The sequence below is a fragment of the Pongo abelii genome, chromosome 3 (genome assembly GCF_028885655.2).
Source record: "Pongo abelii isolate AG06213 chromosome 3, NHGRI_mPonAbe1-v2.0_pri, whole genome shotgun sequence".
NCBI classification, from domain to species: domain Eukaryota; kingdom Metazoa; phylum Chordata; class Mammalia; order Primates; family Hominidae; genus Pongo; species Pongo abelii.
In genome coordinates, this window is record NC_071988.2 from 126,500,407 (window position 1) to 126,517,397 (window position 16,991).

At 37.3% G+C, this 16,991-nt stretch overlaps 1 pseudogene; it reads right to left on the minus strand.

Moving 5' to 3' along the window:
- Window positions 1–15,908: 15,908 nt before the first annotated feature.
- On the minus strand, window positions 15,909–16,564 carry LOC100939436 (large ribosomal subunit protein eL6-like; annotated as a pseudogene).
- Window positions 16,565–16,991: the final 427 nt, after the last annotated feature.

Consider the following 16,991-nt stretch of genomic DNA (forward strand, 5'->3'; position numbering starts at 1 on the left):
TGAAAATTTTACAGGAACGGGTTCCTTATTATATCCCTTTTAGCCTCCTGAACTGAAATCAGCTGGCTGTGGATCATTATAAAAGTATCAAGCCTTTTCAAATCTCAAGTAAAAAGAAGAGTTTTATTGAAAGCTTTTTCCTTTAATTCCACCCACATATCTGTAAGTATGTTTCTGCATAACAGATTCTGCATATTTCAGATGCTTTCTTAATTTGCAGTCTCCCAAAATATGGTTAAGTCAAATCAAATGTCAAATTCAAACACCTGCTACAAATAAACAAGCTTAACAAAAGCTTCTCTGGCTTCCCTGGACAGGCTGATGGCAAGATTTAACCCACTGCTGAGAGTTAATGAAACATTTTAGAGAGCAATATATTTTAGGAAAATCTCCACAAATATTCCTGGGGAGTTAGAGAATTTCCAGGAGTAAGCAATGAAGTTAAATCCTTGCTGTATTAATTTTTTCTTAGTATTTCCAAAGACTCATTCAGGAAAAATTTCAAGAAAGAAAAAATGAGTTTAGTCTGTTCAAAGTTAAGACAGAATGACAATATTCTGGTCCAAAAACACATCCATGACTTCACACAGTTCAGAACCAGGCTAAATTTTCTGCAGAGTTCATAACCAGAGCAAGTTCCTAAGAAGCATCTAGAAATCACTGGCAATTAGAATGTATTTTTACCATTCTTAGAACACATCAGCAAAGCCTCTAGGCCTTTATACTTGCTATGCCTGCACCTAGGATGTTCTTTCCTCATTTCATACATAGTTTGTTTCCTCATTTCATTCAGTCTTAACCCATAACCCTGTCCTTCAAGCCCTCCTTATTCATAGTACCCCATTTCTTCAGTAAGAAGCCTCATCTCTGAGTCATTCCTCCTTCACTGACATCCTAATTATGTTTACCAATTTTCTTCCTGACCCATTTGCCATTATTTAAATCTTCTAAGCAATATGTTCTCCTTTAATTCCTACCACCAATTTCATACATGCCTAGCTTTCCAGCCAACTGTGTGAAGAAAGGGACAAAATCATGTTGGAAGCAGTAGTGAGGTGATGTGCTTTCTATCTTTTCATCACAATAGTTGGTTCTGATAGGATTCAAGGAATATATTCCAAATGAGATGTAGGATTCTGCTTCTCTATTAAAGTAAGCCTTTGGTATTCTTATATTTGACATGTGAGATGTTTTAAATTTTGCACATCTCCCAAAGATCTATGACAAATTTCTTTTAAAACAAAGTAAAATTAACTTTACCATGAAGAAACACAATATTACCTCAGCCAGATGATCAAGGTTACTATCAACATAAGTCAGATTAATAGTATGTACTGTATTAATCATAAAATGTGATGAGAAGGGCACTTTGCTTCCACTGTCTTCTCGAAAACATATAACTCCAGTCTAGCCATGAAAAAATATCATGACAAATTCAAAACAAAGAGAATTCTACAAAATACCCAACCAGCACTCTTCAAAACTGACAGTCAACAAAAACAAGGAAAATCTCAGAAATTGTCACAGCCAGGGGGGACCTAAGGAGACATAATGACTGAGCTTAACCTAGTATCATGCATGGGAGCCCAGGATGGAGACATGAGAGAAAAACCAGTGAATTCCAATGAAGTATGGAGTTAACAGTAGTGTATCAATGTTGGTTTCTTAGTGGTGACAAAGTTACTATAGTAATGTCCAGTGTTAACAATGGGAGAAACTGGGTGTGGGGTATATAGGAATGGTCTATACTATCTTTGCAACTTTTCTGTAAATCTAAAATTGTTCTCAAATCAAAAGTTTTTAAAATGAATCTACAATATCCCAATTAAATAAAAGAATATATTAGAAACACTTACAACTAATATATTTTTGTTCCTTGGGAACTATGTAATAATACTAATAAGAACCATAATAACTATCATTTATTGAGCACTTACAAAGTGCTGGAAGCATGCTAAGCACAACACATGTTAATTCATTTTATCCATGCAGCAAGCCTAAGCGCTAGGTACTAATATCACTCTCCTTCTACATATGAAGCAACTGAGACAGAAATAAGTAGGGGTGAGTGGCTGAGTTGCCGATTAATGTTGCTAATCAGGGAAAGGACTGTCCAACAATGTAAGTTTCACTATATGACATTTCTCAGATTACATAGCCATACTCAAATATTAGAGAAATTATTTCCCATAGAGGGTGCTGGTTAGAAGATTATAATAGGGTAAACTATTCTTGACAGAGAAAGTACACGGAGAATATAATCAGATTTTCTACTCTAAGGCTTGGGTAGATTGCAACTGCACAACAGAAGAATACTATACAATTCTGGAATGGGCATATGGTGAGATATTCAGTCCTAGGGATCTGAGGAGTCAGTAATTAAAGATGAACCATGATTCATATAAGCCAGCTTTTACTTACGAATGTCGATTATATGCCAAAGATATGGAAATGGCTTGCAATAAGAGGACTAGCCAGCCAAGAGCTGCACTCTATTCTGAAGTAGTACTTCAAGAGCCAACCTTGTTTAAATGCCTGAAAATCAGGAAAATTACCTGAGTCACTTTGGACCATGTCTGTTAGAGAGATTTTCTGTTGGGGAAGAAAAGGGAGGCTAATAGGGCTAAGAACCGAAGAAACAGAGAGAGGGAAGACACCTAGTCCTGCAGCAATCCATGCTCAGAAAGCTGAGCAGGGGAGTCTGGACGATGCCTCCCACAAAGTCAAGGTCATCCTGGTACAAACAACATGGGACTTGACAGAGAACAGCACACTTAGCTTGTTCCCCTTTCACTCTGGTCAAAGTTTGTCCCTGAAGGCTTAATGAGGAGAAAACAGAGCAGATTCCAGGCCTTAGCAGACCCTGTCATTTACTCTGCTTAGAAATATGTAGAAAAATGTGTCTGATTCCAGTTACAAAGAATGCAACATTGGGACTCCAGTACCTACAAGAATGCCCTACATGTACCAGTCCCTTGACAAATATTTATTTACTGAACAAATAATTCCAACAAATTAGTTTTTGTTTATTAAATTTCACATTAGATAACACCATCTAATTATATATTGATGCGTTCTATCTAAGTCAAAATTCTAATTCACAGAATGAGGGGGAAAAGAAAGAAGGAAAGTAGTATCATAATTTTTAAAATATTTTCACCATAAGGCTTATTTCTAGATTGGTGTCCCATACATTAACTATGTTCTGACACTCTGAGAATGGTTAATATATATTCATTGCTCAACAAATATGTATTGATTGTCTGCTATGTATCAAAATTATGCCTGATTATGAGGATACAGAGGTGAATTACAAATAGTATTTTCCCTCAGAAAATTCACCTTCTAGAATAATAATACAGACTAACACACATTAGGCACATGTGCCTAGCACTGATTAAGCATGCTACATGTGTTATTTACCAATAAATTTATAAAATGAGACTATTATTATCTCCATTTTCCAGATGAAAAAGATGAGACTGAGAGAGCTTAAGTAACTCACTCAAGGTTACATAGCTGGCAAAGTAAGAGTTAACATTTGAGCCCAGAAAAACTGACATAAGAGCCCATAGAGTACAAAAAAATAAAGATATATATAATTTATAAAAAACTTGTAATATATATAATGCCTAGTACAATAAAATGATGAATATTAAATATCAATGGCATAATCTGAAATTCAATGAGCTTCACAAACTCGAAAGACCCGAGTAGGCTGTGTATGTCTGTGGGAGTTGGGGAGAGAAAAAGAATGATTTAAAAAGTCACAATATTGCCAGGCATGGTGGCTGATGCCTGTAATCCCAGCACTTTCGGAGGCTGAGGTGGATGGAACATTTGAAATCAGGAGCTCGAGACCAGCCTGGCCAACATGGTGAAACTCTGTCTCTACTAAAAACTCAAAAAAATTATCCAGGTGTTGTGGCACACACCTATAATCCCAGCTACTAGGGAGGCTGAGGCAGGAGAATCACTTGAACCTCAGGAGGCAGAGATTGTGGTGAACCGAAATCACACCACTGCACTCCAGCCTGGGCAACAGAGTGAGACTCCATCTCAAAAAAATAAATAAATAAAAGTCACAATATGAGTAATAACACAATAATCTGAATTCTATCAGCAGAATCTAAATCTAAATCTTTCTTTTAGAATTAAGAAATATCCAAAATATCTCATATATGTTCACAGTCTGAGCCACCCTTCCTGTTATTCCTGACAATGATGGCCTCAAAGGAGGAAGCAGTTAACTTTTTGTAGAGATTTCCATTGAAATTATAGAAAAAGATGAACTCAATGTGGAGAAGGGATATTTCTTTAGATAGTCAAAGAAGGTAAGATACGAAACATGAACAAATATTCCAGAATCTCTGGAATATGGAGTATGTAGTGTAAAGAAGAATATGAGGAAATGATGGGCAGAGGCAGATTACACACAATCTCATAAACTTTGCCAAAGAGCCACTGAAGGGTTTTAAGTAGAAGGTTAACGTGAACAGATTTGTGGTTTAGAAACAGGATAGAAACTGAAGTACACTATCTATTAATTTACTAAAATAGTGAAAATTCTTGAGGGAAAAAAAGTGAAATAATACAAAGGACAGTGAGTATGAATAAAAGGGAATGGATATGGAAACATGCCATCTAGGTCAAACTGACATTCTTCAGTGAGAAACCAGATTTTCTGTCATTCATGTATTCGAAGGATATTTCTTGAGCACCTACTATGTCTCTGGCATGGCTCTAGATGCAGCCACAGAGAAGACGAAGTCTTTGCCTTGTGATGCTTGCATTCCAGTGCAGGAAGCAGAAAATAAGTAAATCTACAATAATCTATTAGATAATAATGAATGCAATGAAGAAAAATAAAGCAGGATAAGGTATGTTGAAGGGGTTGTGGGTTCATGGGATATGGAATAGAGGAGAGTGTGGGAAGAAGAATTATGGCCCCTCAGAGATGTCGAAGTCCTAAACCCCAGAAACTGTGAATATGTTATGTCACATGACAAAGATAAGTTAAGGATGTAGATGGAATTAAGAAAGATGATCAGCTGACCTTAAAATAGCACGGTTACTCTGAATTATCTGGGTGAGCCCAATTAATCACAAGTGTACACTTAAAAGTAGGAGAGGAAATCTGAAGAAACAGAGACAGCAGTCTGAAAAGGACTCGGCTTGATGTTGAAGACTTTGAAGGTGGAAGAAAGGCCATGAACCAAGGAATGTGGGTGGCCCCCAGCTGGCAAAGAAACAGATTCCCCCACAGCCTCCAGAAAGGAACACAGCCCTGCCGACTCCTTATATTAGCCCAGTTAGAAACGTGTCAGACTTCTGACCTCCAAACCGTACATAATAAATTTGTACTGTTTAAGCTACTACATTTGTGGTGATATGTGATAGCAGCAACAGGAAACGAGTACAGGAGGACAGGGCTTCATCACTGAACGGTCACCTGAATGATGAGTGGTGGTGTTACTTAAGGCAGAGGAAATAAAAAGTTTACTTGTTTGTTATTAAGGGTGGGTATTTGACAAAAAATAATGAGTTTAAATCTGAAATTCTCAAGTGTGAGACACCAATAAGGACATCTAGAAGGAAATGTTTATGATACAGTTGGAAGAAATGTCAGAAAAAATAGGACACTAGATTGGGAAGTTTTGCATTATTTTTAACCAATTTGCATGTGGTGGTAGAAGCTGTAAGCAAGGATGAGATTGCCAGGGAGTGTTGTAGTAGCATGAGAAGTAAGAATTCCTGGGGCTGAGACCTTGACAATACTCACAGTTAAGAGAATTTGGGGAAACAGTGACGTGCAGAGGAATCTCATCTATATCTATCAAGATATATCTAACTCCACATCAGCTCTCACTCTTGAGTCCAGACCCACATTTACAACAGCTGAGGGACAACTTCCCCACATATGGATGTCACATATGCCATTTCTCATGGACTGAATGTCTGTCTCCCCCTCAAATGTATATGTTGAAACCTTAACCCCCAATGTCATGGTATTTGGAGTGGGATCTTTGGGAGGTACTTAGGGTTAAATGAGGGTGATGCCCTCATGATGAGATTAATGCCCTTGTAAAAAGGAGACACCAGAGAGCTTGGTGTCTCTTTTTTTCTCCACATGTACTCAATGAGGGAAGGCCACGTGAGGATACACAGAGAAGGCAGCCATCAGAAAGCGAAGAGAAAAGCCCTCATGAGACACTGATCAGGGACTTCTGGCCTTCAGAACTGTAAGAAAATAAATCTCTGTTGTTTAAGCCACAAACTCTATGGTGTTTTGTTATGACAGTCTGAGCTGACTAACACACCCATCAAATGTACTGTGTCCAATTAGAACAAATATCAGCCAGGCATACCTAAGTATGTCACCTTAGCTCCTGTCCCTGCTATGCTCCACATGTGTCACAGGCATTTGGCTTTATTTTTTAATTAGGACATGAGTTTCCCCATTTGTAAAAGGGACAGAGATCTCAAAGATAGACCTTGGCTGAGAAGCAGACCACGGAGTATGCCTACCCTACAGCAGAGCAGTCACGGATAGGCCTCCTCTCAGCCGAATCTGCAGGAAAGATCACTTGAAAGCAGCTTTAATGAGAGGCACACTTCTCCGTGCAGACTCATAGTCTGAAATCTAAAAGTCATGATGCAGAACATCTGTTTTCTGCAACTAGGATACTGGGTGTCTGGATAGCACACGTGACTTCTTCGGGGCTCTCATTCTTCTGCTACCAAATTCATTAACATTCATTTTTTAACTCTCATCTATTGGATATTAACAGAAGCAGAACTGGGTACGGTTAAACATCCCACTGACAGAAAGAGGTGCTTTGTTTTTTTTAAGGAGCAGCACCTAACAGTGGAGAAACTATTAGAGAAAGAAAATGTTTCTATCCTGGTTTTTCTGCTAACCGGCAATGTTACCTTGAGCAAAATACTTAACTTTTCTTCAAGTTCCTAACTTCTCTAATATGTATAGTAATATCAGTGATGAGAATGCCATCAGATAGTTTATATACAAATAATTTGGAAAAGAAAAAAGCATAAGCTAGTATTACCAAAAGCAGAACAGATAAGTGCTTTGACAAATTCACTGTTTCACTCCAAAAATGTAATCACCACCTGATAATAATGCTGCTTTCAGATTCAGAAACTAGAGAAGAGCTGCATGTGTTCCCACTCTGGTATGATGCAGTTATTTTCCTGTTGTGCCAAACAAGTGCTTTGCCCTAGTATTGCAGACTTTTCACTCCGTGATTGTTTTGGTTATTCTTTTCCATAAAAATCAGAAAATAAAAACTTTGAAAAGTTCACTGAATTAGGTAACAACTTTTACCAGATTTTATTTCTATTATTGTTTAGCTATCAAAACACAAGCTTTAAGAAATCTGGACACTTTATGAGCCAAGTCACATAAGCATAAACATTGACTGTTGATGTATATAGGTACCAACATACACATGAATCTAAAAATTTACTTTGAATTGATTCTGGAGCACTTTTTGAAGTTCAATAAATGCCTTAGAATCAGTTGGAAGTCCACAAATGGTAATAGTATTTAGCTCATTTCAATAGAAATTATCTCATTAACATGCCAGCTGCTAAAAATGTATGAGCCCAGCCATGTCCTTTGCCTGCCTCAAGGAAAGAAACCCTGCTTGCACAGTTTTGCTTCAAAAAATAATCCTTGTTTAAATTGTTAACAGTTGCTCCAGTGGTGGCCCATGGCAAGAAATTTAACCTTCTCTCCCTCCCTCCTATATGAGCATTTCCATACCCTTCAGCTAGCTTTTATATTGTCAGTGCAAAACAAATTTTCTGACTGCATGTTAAACTATTTAAACCAGCTTTAGCAATAGACACCCTCCTCGGTGTAGTGTCACAGTTTTAAACCTAAACCTCAGAACACAGAAGACCCAAGTCTTCTGTAAAATGATCTCAAAAGTCTTAAAAGTAATGAGCAATATGAGTGATAAGATCAAAATAGATATTCAGTAAAAGGATCACCTAGCATTAACTAAGCAACTCCTTTAGATTATCTGCTCTATAAATATTTAATTAAGTTAAATGGAAACTTTTCAAATAATTTTCTTTTCACAGTTGTAAGGTTTCCTTTAAGGTAGATGTCTTAAGGGACAGGCTTTATTTCTGTATTTGGTGACTTAGAACACTGGGATGTTTTGAAAAATATCCTATAGAAGCTGCCTTGAATTAAAGCAATTTCAACAAATGTAGTTTATACCAGAATTATAATTAATAACAAATATTTCCTAAAATTGTGACCAAATGGAATATTGAGATCTGCATTACTATAACCTAAGTGAATTAAATTTTAAGTTTTTAGAACTGCTCATTCAGTACCAACATTGTTTATTTTGAGTCATTCTCTGAGCTCATATTACAAAAATATAAAATCTAAATTAGAGAGAACACAAAGTAAAAGAAAGAATATTTTAACTCTCATCTATTGATGGATATTAATGGAAGCAGAACTGGGTACGGTTAAACATCCCACTGACAGAAAGAGGTGCTTTGTTTTTTTTAAGGAGCAGCACCTAACAGTGGAGAAACTATTAGAGAAAGAAAATGTTTCTATCCTGGTTTTTCTGCTAACCGGCAATGTTACCTTGAGCAAAATACTTAACTTTTCTTCAAGTTCCTAACTTCTCTAATATGTATAGTAATATCAGTGATGAGAATGCCATCAGATAGTTTATATACAAATAATTTGGAAAAGAAAAAAGCATAAGCTAGTATTACCAAAAGCAGAACAGATAAGTGCTTTGACAAATTCACTGTTTCACTCCAAAAATGTAATCACCACCTGATAATAATGCTGCTTTCAGATTCAGAAACTAGAGAAGAGCTGCATGTGTTCCCACTCTGCAGATTCAGAAACTAGAGAAGAGCTGCATGTGTTCCCACTCTGGTATGATGCAGTTATTTTCCTGTTGTGCCAAACAAGTGCTTTGCCCTAGTATTGCAGACTTTTCACTCCGTGAATGTTTTGGTTATTCTTTTCCATAAAAATCAGAAAATAAAAACTTTGAAAAGTTCACTGAATTAGGTAACAACTTTTACCAGATTTTATTTCTATTATTGTTTAGCTATCAAAACACAAGCTTTAAGAAATCTGGTTAACATTTCAAAATACTGTATAAAACTGCTTTTTCTTTTTCTTGGAAAAACCGACTGCGCGTACATCTGAAACCTTCTTGACAAGTTCTCTGAAAGCAATTAGTGGCTTTCTTTTCTTAGTTATAATGTGAGGTTTCACAGAAAGTTTTCAAGTCTCCTGCTCCTGTCTTTTTTCTAATGCTTTAAATCCAAATGGCAAGTAGCCAGATTGCACAGAGCTATTGAATGCAGAAAACAGGAATCTCTTCACATCTACAAACCAGCTCTGCCACTTCTGCTCCAGGCACCAAGGAATAAAAAGAGAGAGAAACAGGAAATGTAGAAGAACGGGACCTTAGGTTAAGCTAAGACTCCTTGAGTACTGCACCAAAAGTAAGATCTATCAAAACAAAATTGAGAAGTTGGACTTCATCAAAATTAAAAACCTCCTCTTTTAAAAATGCCATTAAGAGAGTGAAATGCCACAGATTAGGAAGACAAGATTTGCAAATCATTTATTTGATAAAGGATGAACTTAAAGGATACATAAAGAAATCTCAAAACTCAATAATAAGAAAGAAATTTTAATGGGCAAAATATTTGAACAGACACCTCCCCCAAAGAATTCATGTTGACTGCAAATAAACAGATGAAAAGATGTTCAACATCATTAGTCATTAAGGAAATGAAAATTAAAACTGCATTGAGGTACCATGACACACCTATTAAGACAAATAAAATTTTAAAGCTTACCGTATCTAATGTCTATAAGAATGTGGAAGAACTAGAACCTTATACACTGCTGATGGAAATGTAAAACAGCGCAACTGCTTTGGAAAACAGGTAGACAGTTTCTTAAATAAATAAGAGTCAGCCATTTTACTCCTAGATATTTACCCAAGAGAAATAAAAGCAACTGTCCATGCAAAGTATCATACTTGAATGTTCACAGCAGCTTTATTTGTAATAGTAAAAAAAAAATAGAAAAAATCCAAATACCATCAAAATGTGAATGAATAAACAAATGGTCCTTTATCCATGTAACAGGCTACTGCTCTACAATACAAAAGAATGAACTGTTGCCACATAATAATATGGATGAATCTCAAGATAAGTATAATAAGTGAAAGAAACTAGACAAAAAAGAAGACATATTATATGATCCTAATTAGATAAAATTCTAGAAAATGCAAAGTAATCTATAGGAACAAAAAGCAGCTGAGTGGTTGCCTGGGAAAGGGGAAAGAGAGTGAGAAAGATGGGGTGTAACAGTGAGAAAGGATTACAACAAAGCATAAGAAAACCTTTGGGAGTGATGAATATGTTAATTATCTTACTTGTGATATTTCATGGATATATACATAACCTTATCAATTTTATACTTTACATACATGCAGTATAATGTATGTCACTTATATTTCAATAAAGTTGTACTTTAAAAAGGAAAGAAAAGGAAAACTCTCTCCAAAGACAATGTTAGGGTACCATATAAGAAGAAATAAACCAAGTTGTCTGCTCTTGACACACACTGAATTTCCTTTTCCTTCTCATATTATCTGCAAATTTATGAACTATCAATGAAACTATGTAGTCTTCATCAATAATATACATGAAAAAGGCAGCAAAACGATTAGCCACTCTTCTCCCTACTTGCCCAGAGAATAACAATGTCTAATGAGCAGCAAAGCATACAGATTTGATTTCCAATGTTTCCCTTCTCTGGGAGCATGGGCAGGTAAAATATGCTTAGACCTTAGAAAATGCTTGTTTAGTAGGCTTGACTAGGGGACAGAGGCACAATCTCTTTTTTTTTTTTTTTTTTTGCCACCAACTTCTGCACCAGTTATCTATTGTCTTGAAGCCTGGATGGCTGTGTCCGTGAAGCAGATGGATCAGTTCTATCCTACTTCTAGTTACGATACTCACTGATAAAATAAACATTTCCTCCTTGCTGAGCATTCTTGTTCACATGTGTTCATTTGGCATTGTACCTGCTTACAAGATGTTCTAGCAACATTGGTGCCAAGTCATAACAGTTTCACTCCAGAAGCCTGGGAGTCTTCAAGATATTATTTAAGTCTGCCCCTGATCCCTCCCCAATGATGATGATGATAATAAAGCTTTAGACTCCCTGTAATAAATTTTTGATATTTTCAGATAAGTTCAGCTTAAGCTATTTTAATGAAGATATCAGTTTTGACACCCTCAGTGTACAGTGAAGACCAGCTCATTCCCATTTTTGTTTCTCCCCTACAGAAGGTGCCAATGGCTTTAATTAAAAGGAAGGGGCTGCTTGCCAACTGGAGCTGCCTCATGTGCTCTATGAAGCTGCCCACCATAGCTGGTGGGCCAGAGACCCAGGCTGTATCCTGGAGTTTGACTTTTGGCTCCTGCCGGAATTCACACCACCTGAAAAGCAGCAGAAGAGAGCCAAGATGTCTGCAGCATGTGGAGTTATTTTCTTGGCACAAGTGCAGTTCAGTTTATACCAGATAATGTTGTCTATATAGAGTATTTCTGCATACACAAATAGGCAGTTCATACAACCTTGTTAGATACAGTAATAGAGTTTGTACTGAAAATTGACCCAGAGCTGAATTCTGCCAGTTATCCCATGATGAATTCACAGTACTGGCAGAGAAAACGCAGCCCTAGCTGCACCCTTGGCTTCAGATTGAGAATCAGCCTACCAGGAGCTCTACCAGTATGGTCCATCTAGTCAATAGAAAGTGAATCTGGAGGTTTTGAATACCTTTCAGACATTCCTAACATACATTAAATGAGAATACAGCACAGTACAAGCAATGATTCTTCCTAAAATACCATCCCCTGCAGAGCTGCGGGTGCTTTTTTGTCATCCTTAAGAGGTTTAGAATATGTAACCAACCCACGCTTCCTGCATCCTTTGGGTTTCCAGTGTACAAACACACTCCAAGGACCATAGTGCCAACAATGGGCAAATTCCCTGGAATTCCTACCAGCCAAAGGATTTGGAAACAACCAATTTGTCTTTAGAAATATCATGAGTATAGTGCTAATCAAAAACTGAGTTTTGGTTTCCTATACTTCTTCCCTTTCCAACACTGGTAGTATGAGTTTGCTAAATGTTTCTCCTCAGCCTGAAGGTAAAAGGATTCTTAGAAACTTCCCAGACCAATTTAACATGTCTCCAAGCTAAATTTTAGAAACAAAGTCGCATTTTCATATTTAAAAAACTACCCAGTTCATATTTACTTGAATTACTGCTGATTTTAGACTAAATTGAAATATTGGATATTTGGTTACTCTTTGTCTCCTATGATCTTTTAAAATTACACATTTGCCAAGGTGAAAGTTATCAAGTTTTTTTTTTTAATATTTGGTGCACATACTGAGAAAATACCAATTACTACACTAGTACTATGAGGTGCAAGATTAAAACTCTGATGATTTTCCACTTGTTAAGGAATTGGAAATTTTCCTTGTTGACAAAAGCAATTTTTGAAAGTGAAAACCAAGCACAAGTTGATGCATTTTACAGAGTATATGTCTCCAAGCAGCTCGCGTAAGAGTAGTAAAGTCATATAGTTACAGTCGTGTTCCTTCTTATTCAGGCATTTCCTAATATATCAAAACAGCTGTTTACTTAGTGAAAAGGTCCACACTGGCATAGTCTAAGAGTTCATTCTCACTGTTCTTGGAAAGAAGTGGGGGCTGATATAGGCTAGTAGCTGGAGTGTGCAACACAGGTGCTTCTGCTATTCAGTTATCAAGTATTTTTAACCTCATCCCAGATTATAAACTGTAATTGGTAATAAATTAGCAGCACTTTTTTCCTCCACCATAGTACCATGTTATACACAGCCACCTTAGAGGATGCTTGTCATGGGCTAGATTGTGAAGGGGAGAAAAAGACAAAATCCCCCCTTGAAAACAGGAACATGACAAGGATATAACTTGACTCACTGTGGCACTATTACTTTGCCCTGTTTCTTAATTTTTTGTCTGTTACACCTTTGAGACCTTGAGGCTTTCATTGCATTTCTTCATCACAATATAAGAAAGTCACAATCGAGGCTGGTAATAATAACAGCTACCATGAGCTGAACACCTGCGGTGTCAGGTCCTGCATTAGCATTTTTCCCATAAGTCCATACAATCCATAATCTTCACAACAATCCTCCAAGATAAGTATTATTACCCCTATTTTATGCATAAGGAACCTTCTGTTCAGAGAGGGCAGATTATTTACCAACAGACATACAGAACTAAGTGGCAGAGTGGAGCTTCAAACACAGGACTTTCTTCCTCCAAAGCCAGTGTTGGTTCTATTACACATTATGGTGTTCTTTCCAGAAAAGTTATAAGGGCCATCAAGCTTTCCTTGAGAGTCAGCATGTTCATTCCATTTCTGCCACAGCTTGCATTATGAAGCAACCAGCCATTCTCCACTGTTGAGGGTGAATCCTAATTATTTTCACATGATTATGTTTGCTAATGTAACAATAATACCCCCATGCGTGGCTAATCAAGATGTGGCTTGTTTCTTACCAGAAAAAAATGGCTCTGGAATTCAGGATCTAGTGAATTCTTATAATTTTATATTGCCTCAGTATTCGTTTTAAATATAAGTTGGACTTTCTTATACAGAAACAGGGCATAGTCACTCTTGACAGTTTCCAGTTCTCTGCCTCCTACCAGTTCCTCAATGTGATTGATCCAGATGTTTGCCTTATGCAACAACAACTTCCTGGCGACCCCTTCCACATGGGACAGCTAGGTACAACCTACTTGACTGTCCCCACAGACCTCCCACTCTGTTCAGATATGTCACAGTGACCACTTCTCAGTCATAGCATGACGACCTGGAACACATGCCTGCTTGCTTTAAACCCACCAATTAGAACTTGCCCTGGGAAACCTGTTTGGGTAACACCCTGAACCCCAATAAAGGCTTTGGTCCTTTGGTCCCTCCTCTCTCTCTTGCTCCCCACCTGCTAGTTGAGCATGTGTGTCGCAGACCCCATTGGTCCTGCAAGACGTATTGCCCTCTTCTCTCTAAAATTGGTAAGTAGTAAAAATTTCTTCTGTTATTTTATGTGTTTGTTGTGCTGCCACCTCTGTCTCACCTGACTAATACATCTGAACCTAACTCTCCTTCTGATCGGTGCTGTTCTAGAAGGTGGCTGTCTTGGTAGGGATAAACTGGGCACAGATTAGACAAGAACCACAGTGCATCCGATGGCATAAACAAGTTTCCCAGGAGAGGGATGCCTGGTCACAGGTCAGATACTTAGGTGTTAGGCCATCCGCCAGGATAAAGAAGAATCCTGTGAAAGCCACATTGTAAACATCAACTATGATCACCCCTGGAACCCCATCAGGGCAAGGCTAGAGCTTATAGCCACTCTCCAGAGAAGACCTCAAGACCGAATTAAAAGTAAATACAAGAGAGAATATAGTCTGGAACAGGCCAGATACAGTTGGAAGAGAAAGACAGTTGGATGAAGATAAAGGGGCTAATTTTTAAAGTTACTATTACAATGATGGAGATATTTCTCAGGCAATCCTAGAGTTTGTTTTGCTTAAATAAAGTGATGATATAAATTTCTTAGTAAGTCAGGAAAAAAACCCTCCGGATTTAGGGCAGGGAGATGGATTCAGGACAGGGATACTTCAGCAAAAACTGTTGTAGCTGAATTCTCTGTTCTCTATCAATTCTATCTATTGTCTTCAGACTAATTTATAGCTAATATAGTAATATAATTTTTGTCATACTCAATAGTGTTACTTTTCAAACTTGAAAAAATTATTCTTCCCTTCTAAAAGAAAACAATAATCATGGAAGCTCCTTTTTATATTACATAAAAACTTCTTATGCTTAGAGATAAACAATATTGATAATAAAATAGATCTAGTCAAAACTATGAATATAATAGTTATCAACTTAATTTAACATAATGTTATTTTACTAAAACCAAAGTGTTAGTTATAAATAGTAGATATTATTACAGCTTCAAGTCTGGTTCTATATATAAATTTCTGAATTCAGTAATCTAATGCAGAAAAATGCCTTTTTAACTGAAGTACATATATTTAATAACTTTAAGATTCCTTTGCTACTTCAGGATAGTCAGACCTTAGATTCAATCAAAACTCAATAACAATCTATTTTCACAAGCTGATGTACACTCAATAACTATATAAAAATTTTTACTTAATTGAAGATTAGTAATATGGTATGTAAGTTAAGACTGATTTGGTAATTGACATCAAAATACCAGTTATTTAAATGTCTTTAGTTTTTTTTTTAATATTCTTATCATAAAAGAAATCTTGAAATAGCCCATAACTGATACAAGGAACCCATGATATCATCAAGAATTCTGGCCGGGCGCAGTGGCTCACGCTTGTAATCCCAGCACTTTGGGAGGCCGAGGCGGGCGGATCACAAGGTCAGGAGATCGAGACCATCCTGGCTAACACAGTGAAACCCCGTTCTACTAAAAATACAAAAAAATTAACCGGGCAAAATTAGCTGGGCGAGGTGGTGGGCTCCTGTAGTCCCAGCTACTTTGGAGGCTGAGGCAGGAGAATGGCGTGAACCCTGGGGAGCGGAGCCTGCAGTGAGCCGAGATCGCGCCACTGCAATCCAGCCTGGGCGACAGCAAGACTCCATCTCAAAAAAAAAAAAAAAAACACAGAATTCTGGCTGCTATAATTCTGCTCCATTATTATAAATCCCGTCTTCTACTTAAAAAAAAAAATACATTGGTTATTTAATTGGGTTCTTCGTAGCAAATTTACAGCACCAATATTTGAGGATAAACTCCATTCATTGGGACAAACAGATTACAGGTAGCCGTGGAGCTAACAGCTCTCTTTGATTTTTGGTAAAGTTTGTGAGTCCACAGCTTTCTGATCAACCTTGCACTGATCTTGTATTTCTCGTTTCCTTGGTCAAAAATCTCACCTTCCTAGTGTCTGTGTTTCCACAGCTGCTTTTTCTTGAAGTATACATCAGTGAGATGTTTTGGGATTTTCACACTGCTGATATCAATTTTTGTGGAAGTGCCAATGACAAATTTTTGGTGTGTTCTTCATAGAGGAACTAGATTGAGGACCAGTATTCTAGTCACAAGTTGCAAGCCATTGCCCAGCTGCTTCAGAAAAACCACCTGCTTTCCTCTGTGGCATTCAGTGAGGATGATCAGAATGGTCCCAGGAAAGATGCTAGCCTATAGTTTTCTCACATGCCGATTGAAGGGTTTCTCGCTGTGGCGCAACAGCTTTGAAGGCACATCTTCAACAGGATCATAGCTACACATTATGCAAAGTTTAACCACTGGGTTACCACCATTCTTGTCACCATCAACTGGTTTTGTAACAGTTGCAAGAACCTTTCAATTCTGTATTTAGCAGTTGAGTACTTCTTGTTCATGGCCTTTTGGGAATACATGGCAGATCAAAAATATCTGCCAATTCCTCTGATGAGAACAGGACTTTGGCTACAGTGGGCCTTCCTCTTTTTGGACTTTTTAGCCTGAAGGTTAGCCTTTTTAATGTTACCACTGGCATCAGCCTTCTTGGCATCAGGTTTTTCCTCCTTAGTATCCAGCTTATCAACTTTTTAATCTGCCATCTTGCAAGATGGAAAAGCTGTCTTTCACTTTTGTTTCATAGCCCATGAAGCTCATGCTGGAGTTCCAAACATCATATCCACAGTCATGGCAAAAGAGGGAGTAAATATAAAGGGATAAAAAAAATCTTCCCTACTGACTTGGTTCCCTTTAAACAATCTTCCCATAATTTCAACAAAATATTTCCACTTACATTATATTTTCCAAAACTTAGTCACATAGGGATACCTAGTTGCAAAGAAAGAA